The 14963-nt window shown below is 38.6% G+C and overlaps 1 non-coding gene across 1 annotated transcript; it reads left to right on the plus strand.

Moving 5' to 3' along the window:
- Window positions 1-14366: 14366 nt before the first annotated feature.
- Window positions 14367-14439, plus strand: Trnar-ucu (transfer RNA arginine (anticodon UCU)). Its single transcript has one exon. It is a non-coding gene; the product is annotated as a tRNA-Arg (tRNA).
- The last annotated feature ends 524 nt before the right edge of the window (window positions 14440-14963 follow it).

The following is a 14963-nucleotide window of genomic DNA, read 5'->3' on the forward strand; positions in this document are numbered from 1 at the left end:
TATGACAAGAAGTTTGGCTTAGATCATTGATGAATAAGAGGAAGAGGGTGTGTGACAGGACTTAACCCTTAACAATACTACTGTTAATAGAGTGTTTACCACAAAAGCAATAGAAAAGCAAAAAGAAAATTTTATATGAAGTTACAGAGAGAAGGATAGAAGCCGTTGTAGGATAGTGTGGAAATCAAAACTTTGTGCCAGAATCTATCAAAAACTTTTGATATGTCTAAGGCAAAAGCGAAATTTTCAGCAAAATCCCTAAAGGAGGATGACCAAGATTTAGTAAAGAAAGCCATGGGCCATATCAACAGTTTATTAACTAAAGAGGTTTCACTCAGCTCAACTATTATGCTTAGAGTTGTGCTTAACTTCTCAAGTTGTACTTATCTTAGATCTTTAGGCACCTAAGATTTAAGACAGGTCTGGAGGTAGCTTAACTTTCTGAGTTTAGCTAAGCGTAGACTAAGCAAGCAAAGATGGCTGACCATCAAGCCCGAGCCTGTCACCTCAAGAATAGAAAGAAGTGACACGCTAGTAATTAAATAAGCTAGTAATTAGAATAATAATTACAGTGTTATTTAACCAATGGGAAATGCAGCTCTGCAGCAGTGATGACATTGGGTCTTCCTGTGTCCTGTTGTTGGCATGTATCATATACCTTCTTAGTAATAGAGCCCCATGCAGCTTTTTTGTGCAGCTGAAAGAACGAAGCCCTTCAGACTACACCTTTCGTCATATACTGACTGGATGGGAAAGGAAGGTCTCGCCATCAGTTCAGCTGGGTTTCCCTCTTTTGGCCTTTTAGGCCTTAGATGTCATCATTTCCTCCATACTAAAGGAAAAAAGGACTGGAAAGGAGGCGCTGCTGAGTGGGAGTGGCAGGGCAACGCTGGGTCAAGGACATAAACACTGAGACAAAATACACGTAGGATCTAATTTGCTTATAAAAAGACAAATTTATGCAATCATACCCTTACAAAATGGATTAGAAATTATATATATATATATATATATATATATATATATATATATATATATATATATATATATATATATATATATATATATATATATATATATATATATAAGTAAAAGTTTCATTAATAATTTGAAATTAAAAAATATAAATTTTTACTGTTTTTATATTCACCATTCCATACTGTGGCTTAAGAGTTCGGATCAGCCTTCACATGCTTAGGAGGTAAGCAGAAGGCTAAGACGAAAGATAAGAATCTCTGTTAATACAGCCCCAGAAGATCATCATCAGAACGGCCTCAACAGAACACATACTGGCGATCAGATATAAGGTTGTGAAGCGATAGATATTTAAAAATCTTCAAATTGAGGATAGATGAAAAAAAAAAAAAAAGCTGGAAATTAAGCTATAGGACGGTAGTCTGAGGGATTAGATAAGCCACCCTTTTTTAGGAACAGGCTGAATATAGGCAAACTTCCAGCAAGAAGAAAAAAAGGCAGATGTTGATAGACAGAGATTGAAAAGTTTGGCTAGACAAATTGCAAGCACAGAGGCACAGTTTCGTAGAACAACAGAAGGGACCCCATCAGGTCCGTAAGCCTTCCAAGAGTTGAGGCCAGCGAGGGCATGAAAAAACATCATTGCAAAGGACAGGGGGGAAGTTCTTTCTTGTTTCAGTCAAAATTCATTAGCTTTAATCAAGATTTGGTCTTGATTTCTTTTTGGCATGGAAAGTTCTTTTGCTTTGATTAAGTTTGAAGTTCAATATAGTTTTTTTTATTTTTTTTTTAGTTGGATCGTAATTTTTTGTTTTGTTTACTTTGTTGTTAGTTGCTAAGATTGAAAGGAATTAATAAAAAGGCTGGTAATATACATTTTTTTTTTTGCCTATTTATTTATTTATTTTTACCTTTTGTATGGTAGCATTTCAGGCGGGCTATAAGGCACTGGAAAATTCAGTGACAACCAGAATGAGTTTTATTTATGTCAGTTTCTAAATAACAGTAAAAATTTAATATAACTTTTATAATTATTTTCATCTGAACATCACATGTAATAAATAAATAAATATATATATATATATATATATATATATATATATATATATATATATATATATATATATATATATATATATATATATATATATATATATATATATATATATATATATATATATATATATATATATATATATATATATATATATAAATAACAAGTTTAAATTTTGTCCACGTGAAAATAACCATTTTTGTTCATATATATATATATATATATATATATATATATATATATATATATATATATATATATATATATATATATATATATATATATATATATATATATATATATATATATATATATATAGAGAGAGAGAGAGAGAGAGAGAGAGAGAGAGAGAGAGAGAGAGAGAGAGAGAGAGAGAGAGAGAGGGAGAAATGGTTATTTTTTCATATGAACAAAGTTTAAACCACACAATCTCGGAACCCTGACGAACGTACCTGTCGCGATGATGGTAGGTTAGCGTCTGACGTGAACTTTACCTACTTTACTTTTTTTTTTTAGGAATTAGGTGAATGAAAAAGAAGAGGTTTGATTGGAGAGGAAAAAGTGAGAATCATGAAGGAAAGTAGAAGATTAAAGTTTCTCGGCGGGCCACGATGCTATTTTCTGTCTGACGCGAAGATACGCACCGAACCTTTATATAGTAGCCGAAGGCCACACAAACGATTTACATATACAAGTCATAATTATACAATATCTTAAACAGTTTATCACACTTCCACAAATTATTCTTGAACATTTTTGTTAATGGTTCCATGTACTCCCGGATTCTAACACTATTAATAATTTTCGCTTCTAAATATTAACAAAGAATTTCTCTCAAAATCTATAATATTATCAGTTCTGACATATTTCCTCTTAATCTACAATATTTTGTGATTGGGATTTTTCATGTGAGAGGCCCAGCAGAAACCGGGAATATGTTTTTTTTTTTTTTTCCCCTTCCTATTTGCTATCTTGTCTCATGACACTTAATGGGTAGCAAGAAGTAGTCGGAAGGTGGAGGAGAGGGAGGAAGAAGCCCTGAATCATCCGAGGTGGAGTTTTTCGCAAAAAGTCTGAGCGAAGAGTTCAGCTTTAGAGATAGATGAGGTGGCAGTGGTGCGATCCGTTGAAATAAAAGGGAAAGATGAAGAAGTAAAGTTATTGGGAATGTTTCTGGCTAGGTGCCTGAAGTCATGAGGGGAATTAGATCTTGAAAGATGTTGCCACTTTCTAAGGGCTTATAAGACTATATAAGCACAATTTTCGCAAAGCATTAACATTTTGGTGGATATTACCTGTGTGTGTGTGTGTGTGTGTGTGTGTGTGTGTGTGTGTGTGTGTGTGTGTGTGTGTGTGTGTGTGTGTGTGTGTGTGTGTGTGTGTGTGTGATATTGAATATATATGTACGCACGTATGTGTGTATTCTACCAAAGCAATGTGTCCTGCGAGACACAAGTTATTTGTAATTAACAATCTTGAGCCTTATAATTTTTTATGAGGTCTGTCAACCTTAGGACGTAATAAATTAATCTCTCTCTCTCTCTCTCTCTCTCTCTCTCTCTCTCTCTCTCTCTCTCTCTCTCTCTCTCTCTCTCTCTCTCTCTCTCTCTCTCTCTCTCTCTCTCTCTCTCTCTATATATATATATATATATATATATATATTTATTTATTTATTTATTTATTTATATAATGTGTGTGTGTGTGTGTGTGTGTGTGTTCGTATCAAAGCTGTCAAGCGGGACAACAATGAGTGGTGGTGGGAGCGTGTGCTGCTCGGGATGTGGCTCCTGACGACCCTCGTGTTGACTCGGAGTTACGAAGGCAATCTGATGTCTCTCCTGGCAGTGAGATACGTCCCACAGCCCTACCAGAGCCTCAGAGCCATCCTCGACGACCAGCGAGCCATCATGATATGGCAGAAAGGGAGCTCAAATGTGGAACTTTTTAGGGTAGGTTTTGAACACATCAAACCCACCAAGTAGATATCTTCGAGAATCTCTCTCTCTCTCTCTCTCTCTCTCTCTCTCTCTCTCTCTCTCTCTCTCTCTCTCTCTCTCTCTCTCTCTCTCTCTCTCTCTCTCTCTATATATATATATATATATATGAAGTTCTCTGTCATAGTGAATATTAATTAAATACGACTGCTCTTTTGCTGTCAATTTTTTTGGCCAGAGGATATTTTTTTTTTTGTAGGTGCCTTGTAGTTAACTACCTTTTCTCCCGACTCGTCACTGTGTAGGGGGGGGGAAGAGTCGGTCTTCCGAGAAAACGAAGATTGTTTAGTCCAAGGCCGGATGTCTGAAATATCTAATTGAGCGTGGGAGGCAGCCGTGAAGGCGATAGTTCATTAGATATTTTGGTCTACTTGTATTGTATTATTTTTTTGTGTCTGTCTTTCCCTAGCATATGTCCTGGCGAGTATTTTCTCAACTTATGCGAGAAATTAGCGTTGTACATTATCTTCCCTGTGGTTGGATGAAAAAGGGTGGCAACCTCTGAGGTCTGAAACTGTACGACCAGTGAACAGGACTGGGTTTACGTGGTAATTTGCACCGCACTAGGATACAGGAGAAAGAAGCTTAGGGAAGCTGACCATATATATATATATATATATATATATATATATATATATATATATATATATATATATATATATATATATATATATATATATATATATATATTTTTTTTTTTTTTTATGTAGGAAGGAAACTGGCCAAGGGCAACAAAAATCTAATAAAAAAATGCCCATTGAGATGCCAGTCCCATAAAAGGGTCAAAGCGTGATCAAAAATTGGTGGATAAGTGTCTTGAAACCTCCCTCTTGAAGGAATTCAAGTCATAGGAAGGTGGAAATACAGAAGCAGGCAGGGAGTTCCAAAGTTTACCAGAGAAAGGGATGAATGATTGAGAATACTGGTTAACTCTTGCATTAGAGAGGTGGACAAAATAGGGGTGAGAGAAAGAAGAAAGTCTTGTGCAGCGAGGCAAGGAGGGGAGGCATGCAGTTAGCAAGATCAAAGAAGCAGTTAGCATGAAAATAGCGGTAGAAGACAGCTAGATATGCAACATTGCGGCGGTGAGAGAGAGGTTGAAGACAGTCAGTTAAAGGAGAGGAGTTGATGAGACGAAAAGCTTTTGATTCCACCCTGTCTAGAAGAGCAGTATGAGTGGAACCCCCCTAGACATGTGAAGCATACTCCATACATGGACGGATAAGGCCCTTGTACAGAGTTAGCAGCTGGGGGGGTGAGAAAAACTGGCGGAGACGTCTCAGAACACCTAATTTCATAGAAGCTGTTTTAGCTAGAGATGAGATGTGAAGTTTCCAGTTCAGATTATAAGTAAAGGACAGACCGAGGATGTTCAGTGTAGAAGAGGGGGACAGTTGAGTGTCATTGAAGAAGAGGGGATAGTCGTCTGGAAGGTTGTGTCGAGTTGATAGATGGACGAGTTGAGTTTTTGAGGCATTGAACAATACCAAGTTTGCTCTGCCCCAATCAGAAATTTTAGAAAGATCAGAAGTCAGGCGTTCTGTGGCTTCCCTGCGTGATATGTTTACCTCCTGAAGGGTTGGACGTCTATGAAAAGACGTGGAAAAGTGCAGGGTGGTATCATCAGCGTAGGAGTGGATAGGACAAGAAGCTTGGTTTAGAAGATCATTAATGAATAATAAGAAGAGAGTGGGTGACAGGACAGAACCCTGAGGAACACCACTGTTAATAGATTTAGGAGAAGAACAGTGACCGTCTACCACAGCAGCAATAGAACGGTCAGAAAGGAAACTTGAGATGAAGTTACAGAGAGAAGGATAGAAACCGTAAGAGGGTAGTTTGGAAATCAAAGCTTTGTGCCAGACTCTATCAAAGGCTTTTGATATGTCCAAGGCAACAGCAAAAGTTTCACCAAAATCTCTAAAAGAGGATGACCAAGACTCAGTAAGGAAAGCCAGAAGATCACCAGTAGAGCGGCCTTGACGGAACCCATACTGGCGATCAGATAGAAGGTTGTGAAGTGATAGATGTTTAAGAATCTTCCTGTTGAGGATAGATTCAAAAACTTTAGATAAGCAGGAAATTAAAGCAATAGGACGGTAGTTTGAGGGATTAGAGAGGTCACCCTTTTTAGGAACAGGTTGAATGTAGGCAAACTTCCAGCAAGAAGGAAAGGTAGATGTTGACAGACAGAGCTGAAAGAGTTTGACTAGGCAAGGTGCAAGCACGGAGGCACAGTTTCGGAGAACAATAGGAGGGACCCCATCAGGTCCATAAGCCTTCTGAGGGTTTAGGCCAGCGAGGGCATGGGAAACATCATTGCGAAGAATTTTAATAGGTGGCATGAAGTAGTCAGAGGGTGGAGGAGAGGGAGAAACAAGGCCAGAATCGTCCAAGGTAGAGTTTTTAGCAAAGGCTTCAGCAAAGAGTTCAGCTTTAGAAATAGATGTGATAGCAGTGGTGCCATCTGGTTGAAGTAGAGGAGGGAAAGAAGAAGAAGCAAAGTTATTGGAAATATTTTTGGCTAGATGCCAGAAGTCACGAGGGGAGTTAGATCTTGAAAGGTTTTGACACTTCTATTAATGAAGGAGTTTTTGGATAGTTGGAGAACAGACTTGGCATGGTTCCGGGTCAGAAATATAAAGTGCATGAGATTCTGGTGATGGAAGGCTGAAGTACCTTTTGTGGGCCACCTCTCTATCATGTATAGCACGAGAACAAGCTGTGTTAAACCAAGGTTTAGAAGGTTTAGGTCGAGAAAAAGAGTGAGGAATGTACGCCTCCATGCCAGACACTATCACCTCTGTTATGCGCTCAGCACACAAAGACGGGTCTCTGACACGGAAGCAGTAGTCATTCCAAGGAAAATCAGCAAAATACCTCCTCAGGTCCCCCCAACTAGCAGAGGCAAAATGCCAGAGGCACCTTCGCTTAGGGGGATCCTGAGGAGGGATTGGAGTGAAAGGACAAGATAAAGATATGAGATTGTGATCGGAGGAGCCGAACGGAGAAGAAAGGGTGACAGCATAAGCAGAAGGATTAGAGTTCAGGAAAAGGTTAAGAATGTTGGGCGTATCTCCAAGACGGTCAGGAATACGAGTAGGGTGTTGCACCAATTGCTCTAGGTCATGGAGGATAGCAAAATTGTAGGCTAGTTCACCAGGATGGTCAGTGAAGGGAGAGGAAAGCCAAAGCTGGTGGTGAACATTGAAGTCTCCAAGAATGGAGATCTCTGCAAAAGGGAAGAGGGTCAGAATGTGCTCCACTTTGGAAGTTAAGTAGTCAAAGAATTTCTTATAGTCAGAGGAGTTAGGAGAGAGGTATACAGCACAGATAAATTTAGTATGAGAATGACTCTGTAGTCGTAGCCAGATGGTGGAAAACTCAGAAGATTCAAGAGCGTGAGCACGAGAGCAGGTTAAGTCATTGCGCACATAAACGCAGCATCCAGCTTTGGATCGAAAATGAGGATAGAGAAAGTAGGAGGGAACAGAAAAGGGGCTACTGTCAGTTGCCTCAGACACCTGAGTTTCAGTGAGGAAAAGAAGATGAGGTTTAGAAGAGGAGAGGTGGTGTTCTATAGATTGAAAATTAGATCTTAGACCGCGAATGTTGCAGAAGTTAATGAAGAAAAAGTTGAGGGGGGGTGTCAAGACACTTAGGGTCGTCGACAGAAAGGCAGTCCGACCTGGGGACATTTATGGTCCCCTCGCCAGATGGGGACTCTGTGGCTGGGGTAGGAGTCGCCATGATTTTAAAATTTTTGAGTGAAGGGTGTGTGTGTTATTAGGTGCTTGTAGTTTTGTGTGGAGGAAGAGAGTTGTCTTTAGAGGGCAGGCTGTGACTGCCCCCTTATGTTGTGAGACACAAAGGAAAACGTTCACTGAGGTCACAGCTGGGTTTAATGATAAGTTTACAGCACCCCCTGAACAGTGCTTTAGACATCACTGGGAGTAATTATCGTTTCGGCAGGTGTCTACTGCCTCCTCCTGCCAATTGTATTGTATATATATATATATATATATATATATATATATATATATATATATATATATATATATATATATATATATATATATATATATATATATATATATATATATATATATATATATATATATATATATATATATATATATATATATATATATATATATATATATATATATATATATATATATATATATATATATATATATATATATATATATATATATATATATATATATATATATATATATATATATATATATATATATATATATATATATATATATATATATATATATATATATATATATATATATATATATATATATATATATATATATATATACTATGTGTGTGTGTGTGTGTGTGTGTGTGTGTCGTGTTTTCGGGTAACACTACAAGGCTTCCCACACCATGATAGGTGAAGCAGCCCCACGATATCAACGAATCAGGGGACTTTACAGCCGGTGATGTGTAGCGGGCGTCAAGGGGGTTGCTGCCGGGACATCGGTACAAGCGACCTTGACTGCTGGTTGTCTTTGAAAATCTTATTTTGTTGCTCCACCGCCACGCCACTGCTCGATGATCCAGGTCTTGTTTCTCGCAGAAAGCAAGCCTCTTCTGCTGGGCGATAGAGACTACATACAGGTTTGTGCAGTGCTGCATAGCTGTAGTAGCCGATATCGTCGTGGATGCGCCGTGACGGTCCTCACAGACACATCACCCAGCAGCCTTGGGTTTTCTTTTTATTTTTTTGGCTAATACTTGAGGATTGCATTCAAGTTTACGGTGTACCAGGAGTTCAAAGGGAAGTTTTGTGTGCCTTTCCTGGCTGTTCTTTCTTCTGTGATATTGTTATCGCCTTCCGCCATCGGTTGCACGTATCTTTAAAGTTGGCGGACATCGGTCTGCTATGAGATAGCCCGCGTAGAATGTTCAGTCTTGTGAAGTGATATGATGGCTATGATATCATCCCAGCCATTGCAACGTTACAGAGCTGAACAGGATCGTAAGTGCAAGCCTAACGGGTTCGGGGTCGGCGGAAGGTGTCAGCAAGTACATTCCCTTTTTGAGCTGTAATAAGGAACTGTAATTTTTTTTACGCCTCTGAACATCATCTCAGACAGTGAGGCTGAGTCGCAAGATATACAGTAATTTTACTTAAAGCACCCGCGCTGAACTACAACAAGTGCGACTATTTTGAAAATTCAAACGGCCAGTGAAGTCCCGGCGACAATTTCAGTGACGAGCACTGTTTAATATTATATCGTTAGATGGTTACGTCCAAGCGTCTGGCCACATGACGCTCCGTGGCTTGGGTTCACGTCACTGTTTCTGTTTGTCTTGCTTCACGCGTGCTCTGGCCAACTCGGGGCTTCACAGTGTTGGTCTGGAGCTGCATTCGAGCCCTAATCGAGCTAATGGTGACTGTATGTCCTCAGATCTTTCTCGAGCTTCCGATCAACAGCTCTATTCCTCTCGTCTTGCGAACTACGGACAGCATCTTGATATGTGCGGCCGTTGGATTTTTCTTTGTTATTACTTATATTGTTTGGTAGTTTTTCCCCATAAAATTCGAAAATACGAGGACATGACAACATAAAACCAGCTTTTGATCAGAAATAAGGACAAAAATGGTAGAGAATGGAGTAGGGACTGTTCTCAGTAGCCTTCTTTGCTTTTGCGCGCGGACCTTGCCTATGGCAACCTTTCCTTCGTGCTAAAAAAAAGTTGATTACCTTCAGCCTGTTCCTAAAGAAAGACTGACTGGTCGAATACCTCAAACTACCATCTTGTTACTTGGAAATCACTTTTTTTTTCTGTTTTTCATCAATGATATGAATCTTGCTTTCCTATCCACTCCTATTCTGAATAGTCTTCCCTGCACTTTTGTATGTGCTCATAACTTTCCAGACGTGTAGCACTGCAGGAATTAGAACATTCAAAACATTCACGAAATTCAGTTGCGAAACGCCTGGCTTCCGATCTTCCTCTAGTTTTGGAATGATACAGGCAGGCAGGAAGGGGCATTAGACACCTACCGAAATTATAATTATAACTCCCAGTGAGGTCTCAAACACTGGATCAGTGGGTGCTGTACGATTATCAGTAAACCAAGTCTGACCTCGCTGAACGCTTTCCTTTGTCTCACAAAACAAGAGAATTACATCCACACCCTTCGTTCAAAATTTTAATTTAAACATGGCGACGCCTACAGCAGCGTATGGAGCCCCTGTCTAGGATCAAAAATTTCCCCTGGTCGGACTGCTCCTCTTGTATCGACACTAATTTTCTTGACAACCCCCTCAGCCTTTTGCTGTTGTCTTAGACATATCTGGTACAAAGATTTCTAAACTACCCTTTTACGGTTTCTATCCATCTTTCTGTAACTTCATCTCAAGTTTCCTTTCTGACGAGATCATCACAAGTTTCCTTTCTGGCCGTTCTATGGTAGGTTCTGTGGTAGTCTATGGCCGTTCTGTGGTAGACAGTCACTGTTCTTCTCCTAAATCTATTAACAGTGGTGTTCATCAGGGCTCTGTCCTGTCACCCGCTCTCTTCCTATTGCTCATCAATGATCTTCAAACAATACTTCTCCTATTCACTCGTACGCTGATGATACCACCCTGCACTTTTCCACGTCTTTTCGTTGACGTCTAACCCTTCAGGAAGTAAAACGTTCACTCGGGCAAGCCACATAACGTCTGACTTTTGATCTCTTTAAAATTTCTGATTGGGGCAGAACAAACTTAGTACTATTCAGTGTCTCAAAAACTCAATTCCTCCATGTCTCAACCTGACAAAACCTTCCAGATAATTATCCAATTTTCACTGGCACTCAACTGTCACCCTCTTCTACACTGAACATCCTCGGTCTATCCTTTACTTGTAATCTTAACTGGAAACTTCACATATCATCTCTACCTAAAACAGCTTCTATGAAGTTAGGTGTTTTGAGTCGTCACCGCCAGCTTTTTTTTTTTTTTTTTTTTCAAACCATTCCCCTACCCCCGCACAGCTGCTAACTTTGTGCAGGGCCCTTATCCGTCCATATATGGATTATGCTTCACATGTATTAGGGGCGTGAGGGTGTTCCACTCGTACCATTCTTTTAGACAGGGTGAAATCAATAGCTTTTCTTTTTATCAACTCTCCACTAACTGACTATCTTCAGGATCTTTCTCATCGCCGCAATGTTGCATCTTTTGCTATCTTGTACTGTTATTTTTATGTTAACTGCTCTTCTGATCTTGCTAACTGTCTGCGTTCCCCTCCTCCGGCGGCCTCGCTGCACAAGAGTTTCTTCTTTCTCTCACCCCCTATTCTGTCCACCTCCCTAATGCAGTATTTTCAATCATTCATCCCTTTTCTGGTAAACTCTGGAACTTCCTGCCTGCTTCTGTATTTCCTTATGATTTGAACTCTTTCAAGAAGAAGGTTTCAGGCCACTTATCCTTTAGATTTTCAGGGCCGTTTTTGACTGTTTGGGGACCAAATATATAATTTTGTTGGCTTTGGTCAGTGTCCCTCAAAGAAAAAAAGTTCTGATCACTACCTCAGAAATTCCCCCACCAATCCACTATCCACTCTACATAATTTTCCAAACAGTTATCACTATCTTACCTGGATGACGCACGACTTCCTCCGTGTAATTTCTTAATCAGTCTTTCATTAAGACTCTTAATGAACAGGAAATTTCGCATCACTTCACGTGACAATCTAAGAGGTTGAGTCTCCTGCGTTGTTTTTCCCCTCCGCACTGTTTGTTATTCTATACAAGAACGTTATTCGCCCCTCTACGGAGTGTCACTCACTCTTCTTGACAGGGTTGGCGCCTCATCGATGCCTCTTCTGTGACTGACCCTTCAACCTCTTTCACTTCGACGCAGTCTTGCATTCTTGTTCATCTTCAATGCTTTTCTTAACTTGCCCCTCTCTTTAGATCGCTGCACAAGTTTTTCGTCCCTACTCTTTCTTCACCTTCTTTACGAAACTCTCAACCCCTGCCTAAACCTACATATATTTCCTCCTTCATTTGACTTGCCCTTGTTTAATTAAGAGAAGTTTCAAGCCAACTCTGTTCTTAAGTTATTTTTTACTTTGAAATTCTGAATTGTTCTTATTTCATTGAAATGGTTAGCAAGCTTGTTTTTTTTTCTGAATGTGGTTTTGTCCTAAAATTTCCTCCCTTGTGCGAAAAAAAAAAAAATGCATTTTCTTTTTCAGATTTGCACTGTAGTCTTGTGTGATATAAATTTAAGATGAAAGCTGATTAAATGTTGAATGATACTTTGTGATAAGGAAAGATCTTGCAGCGGCTCCCAGAATATATTTTTAAACGGGACACAGCAGTGACCGAATGTAGTGGCAGGTCGGCTGAGGTGCTTGAGGTAATCTCTCTCCCACCTCGTCCTTGTCAGCTGCTGCTCCTTCCGTGACACAATATTCGAACGTACCAAAGTGATACGTGCAGAAACAATTAAGAAATAGGAATCAGACTATATACTCTAACGCCACAACATTCCTGTTTTTTTTTTTTTTTTCTTTAATAATCAAGATAGGCGTCTTGTCCATGAGTGATTGATTACATACTCTAACGCCACAACATTCCTGCTCGTTTTTTTTTTTTTCTTCTCTTTAATAATCAAGATAGGTGTCTTGTCCATGAGTGATTGATGTTTGTAATTTTAATGTATTTTTATCGGTAATTTTATTGGCTGCTGGATGGATAATTAAAGGGCTGAATCAGTAATAAATAAAAAGACACCTATATAACAAGTTTATTTTCTTAGACTGCCGAGTCTGGAATCTTCAGAGAGGTTAAGGAAGCGGAACAGAAGGGACGCGTTCGTTTACTTCGTGTCCGAGACTTTCTATCTGTGATAGAAGATGATGTGGTCAATGGTCAACACGTTATTATAGACTTTGAAGACAATATTCTGCCAGTTAAGAGTCAACATTTTTCACTCTCAGGTATGTATTTTTATGATTTTTTGTAGAATTCATGATCATGTATTGCATTGCATTCGAGCTTATAACTTTGCTCAGTGATATAGGCAATAAAATCAAAACTTTCAGGACGGTGCAGTTTCTACCTTGGGCGTGAGACGGTTATTTCTCAGTCTCTTGGCATGATTGGACACAAAACTAACCCTCTCGTCCACTTCATGAGTATATGGTATGTAGGCCAGGTGTGTGCCATTAAGTTTGAACTCGCAGTGAGTCAACTAATATTACATTTTGTCACCGATCAGATATGATGTACAAACTAAAACCGGTTACATTCAAGTCTCGTAACTGAGGATTCATCTATAAAACGTTATGCTAACAAAACGTGTTTATTTTATCATTGGACGCCTCTACACAGTAAAGGGATAGGTTGCAGTCATGGAAGTAACACTTCATTCGCAACGACAGTCAGAAAGGATGCAAGCTGATAAATGTTTGGAAATCCTCTTGTTGATGAGAAGACTCAAAAACTTTAAAAAGACAAGAAACCAAAGCAATAGATCGGTAGTTTGAAGAACTTCCAAGGAAAATTGATGTTACACAGTCAAAAAAAGCATGACCAAACTGCTCCATCATGGAAATACAGTTACGGAGAACGATAGGATGAATTCTATTAATAGGATGAATTCCATTAATGCTTTAAGACTGTAACAACCATCAAGACAAGATATTTACTGCGATATCTTTCAATAATAAGTGTAGCATAAGAGGAAGATGGAAATAAAGGAGGGACAAATGAAGAAGTATCTAATTTTCACTTGCAAGCAGTGATTTGAGAAAAAAAAATCAACTTCATTTGAATTGTTTAATACATTTTATTAAGATTCTTCTTTATGATGTCTTTATTGCCCTCCCTGGCACTTACCCTCCAATTTAAACATTTGTGGAATTCATGGGATTTCTTCTGCTGTTCTCTATAACTGTGCTTTGTGTTCGCTCCTTGCATGGACAAACTCCTTCGATTCTGTTTATCAACATCTACCTTTCATACCTCCTAGAAGTTTTCTTCATTCAGTCTGTTCCTAACAACGGTGACCACTCTAACCCTTCATTTTACTACCCTATTGCTTTAATTTCCTTCCTTTCTATAGTCTTTGAATATATTTTCAACAGGGAGATTCTTAAACATTTATAACTTTACAGCCTTATAACTGATCGCCAGCATGGGTTCTGTTGTGTCTGTTCTCTTGGCCATCTTCTGATTTCCCTCAGTGAATAATGATCATCCTCTATCAATTTTGATTAAACTTTCGTTGTTGCCTTAGCCATATTAGAATCTTCTAATGTCCTCCATTTCTTGACTCAATAACATAACCATCTTCCAGATTACGAGCTTCTAACAAGTCCCCATGGCGCAGTGGATAGCGCGCTGGACTTCTAATCCAGAGGCCGCGGGTTCGAATCCCGCTGGGGATGGATGTTATTATGTTACTAGCGAAAAAAAAAAAAAAAAAAAAACGATATTAGTCTTTAACTAAAAAATATATATACTGATTAAAAAATCACGGGAAGTGAGCCCACACCTGGAATGCGCATTACAGGTGTTATCACAAAATTATATGAAAGATCGAGTAGAACTAAAATCCCTCGTTTAGAAATTTGTCTCTACGAAGAAAGATTAAAGCTGTCAGACATGTTCTCTCTCAGTAAACAAAGAATGAGATAGATTCTAATTAAGATTTTCAAAATACGAAATGGCTTTGAGAAAATAAATGCTGAATGATTATTGCAAGGAAATCGTATGACATTAACAAAAGTACAATATGGTTATTTTATGTTACTATGTTATCATCGTAATATTATAATATTATTGATCACTGGAGGAAAATGTTGTTAACAGGAAAATTGCATAATAGTTTCGAGTACGAATTAAATACATGTTTCGGAGAAACATGTATGTACTATCAAGAAATCATTATAAACTTAATTGTTTATTTTTT

This window comes from Scylla paramamosain, chromosome 41 (genome assembly GCF_035594125.1).
Source record: "Scylla paramamosain isolate STU-SP2022 chromosome 41, ASM3559412v1, whole genome shotgun sequence".
Lineage (NCBI taxonomy): Eukaryota > Metazoa > Arthropoda > Malacostraca > Decapoda > Portunidae > Scylla > Scylla paramamosain.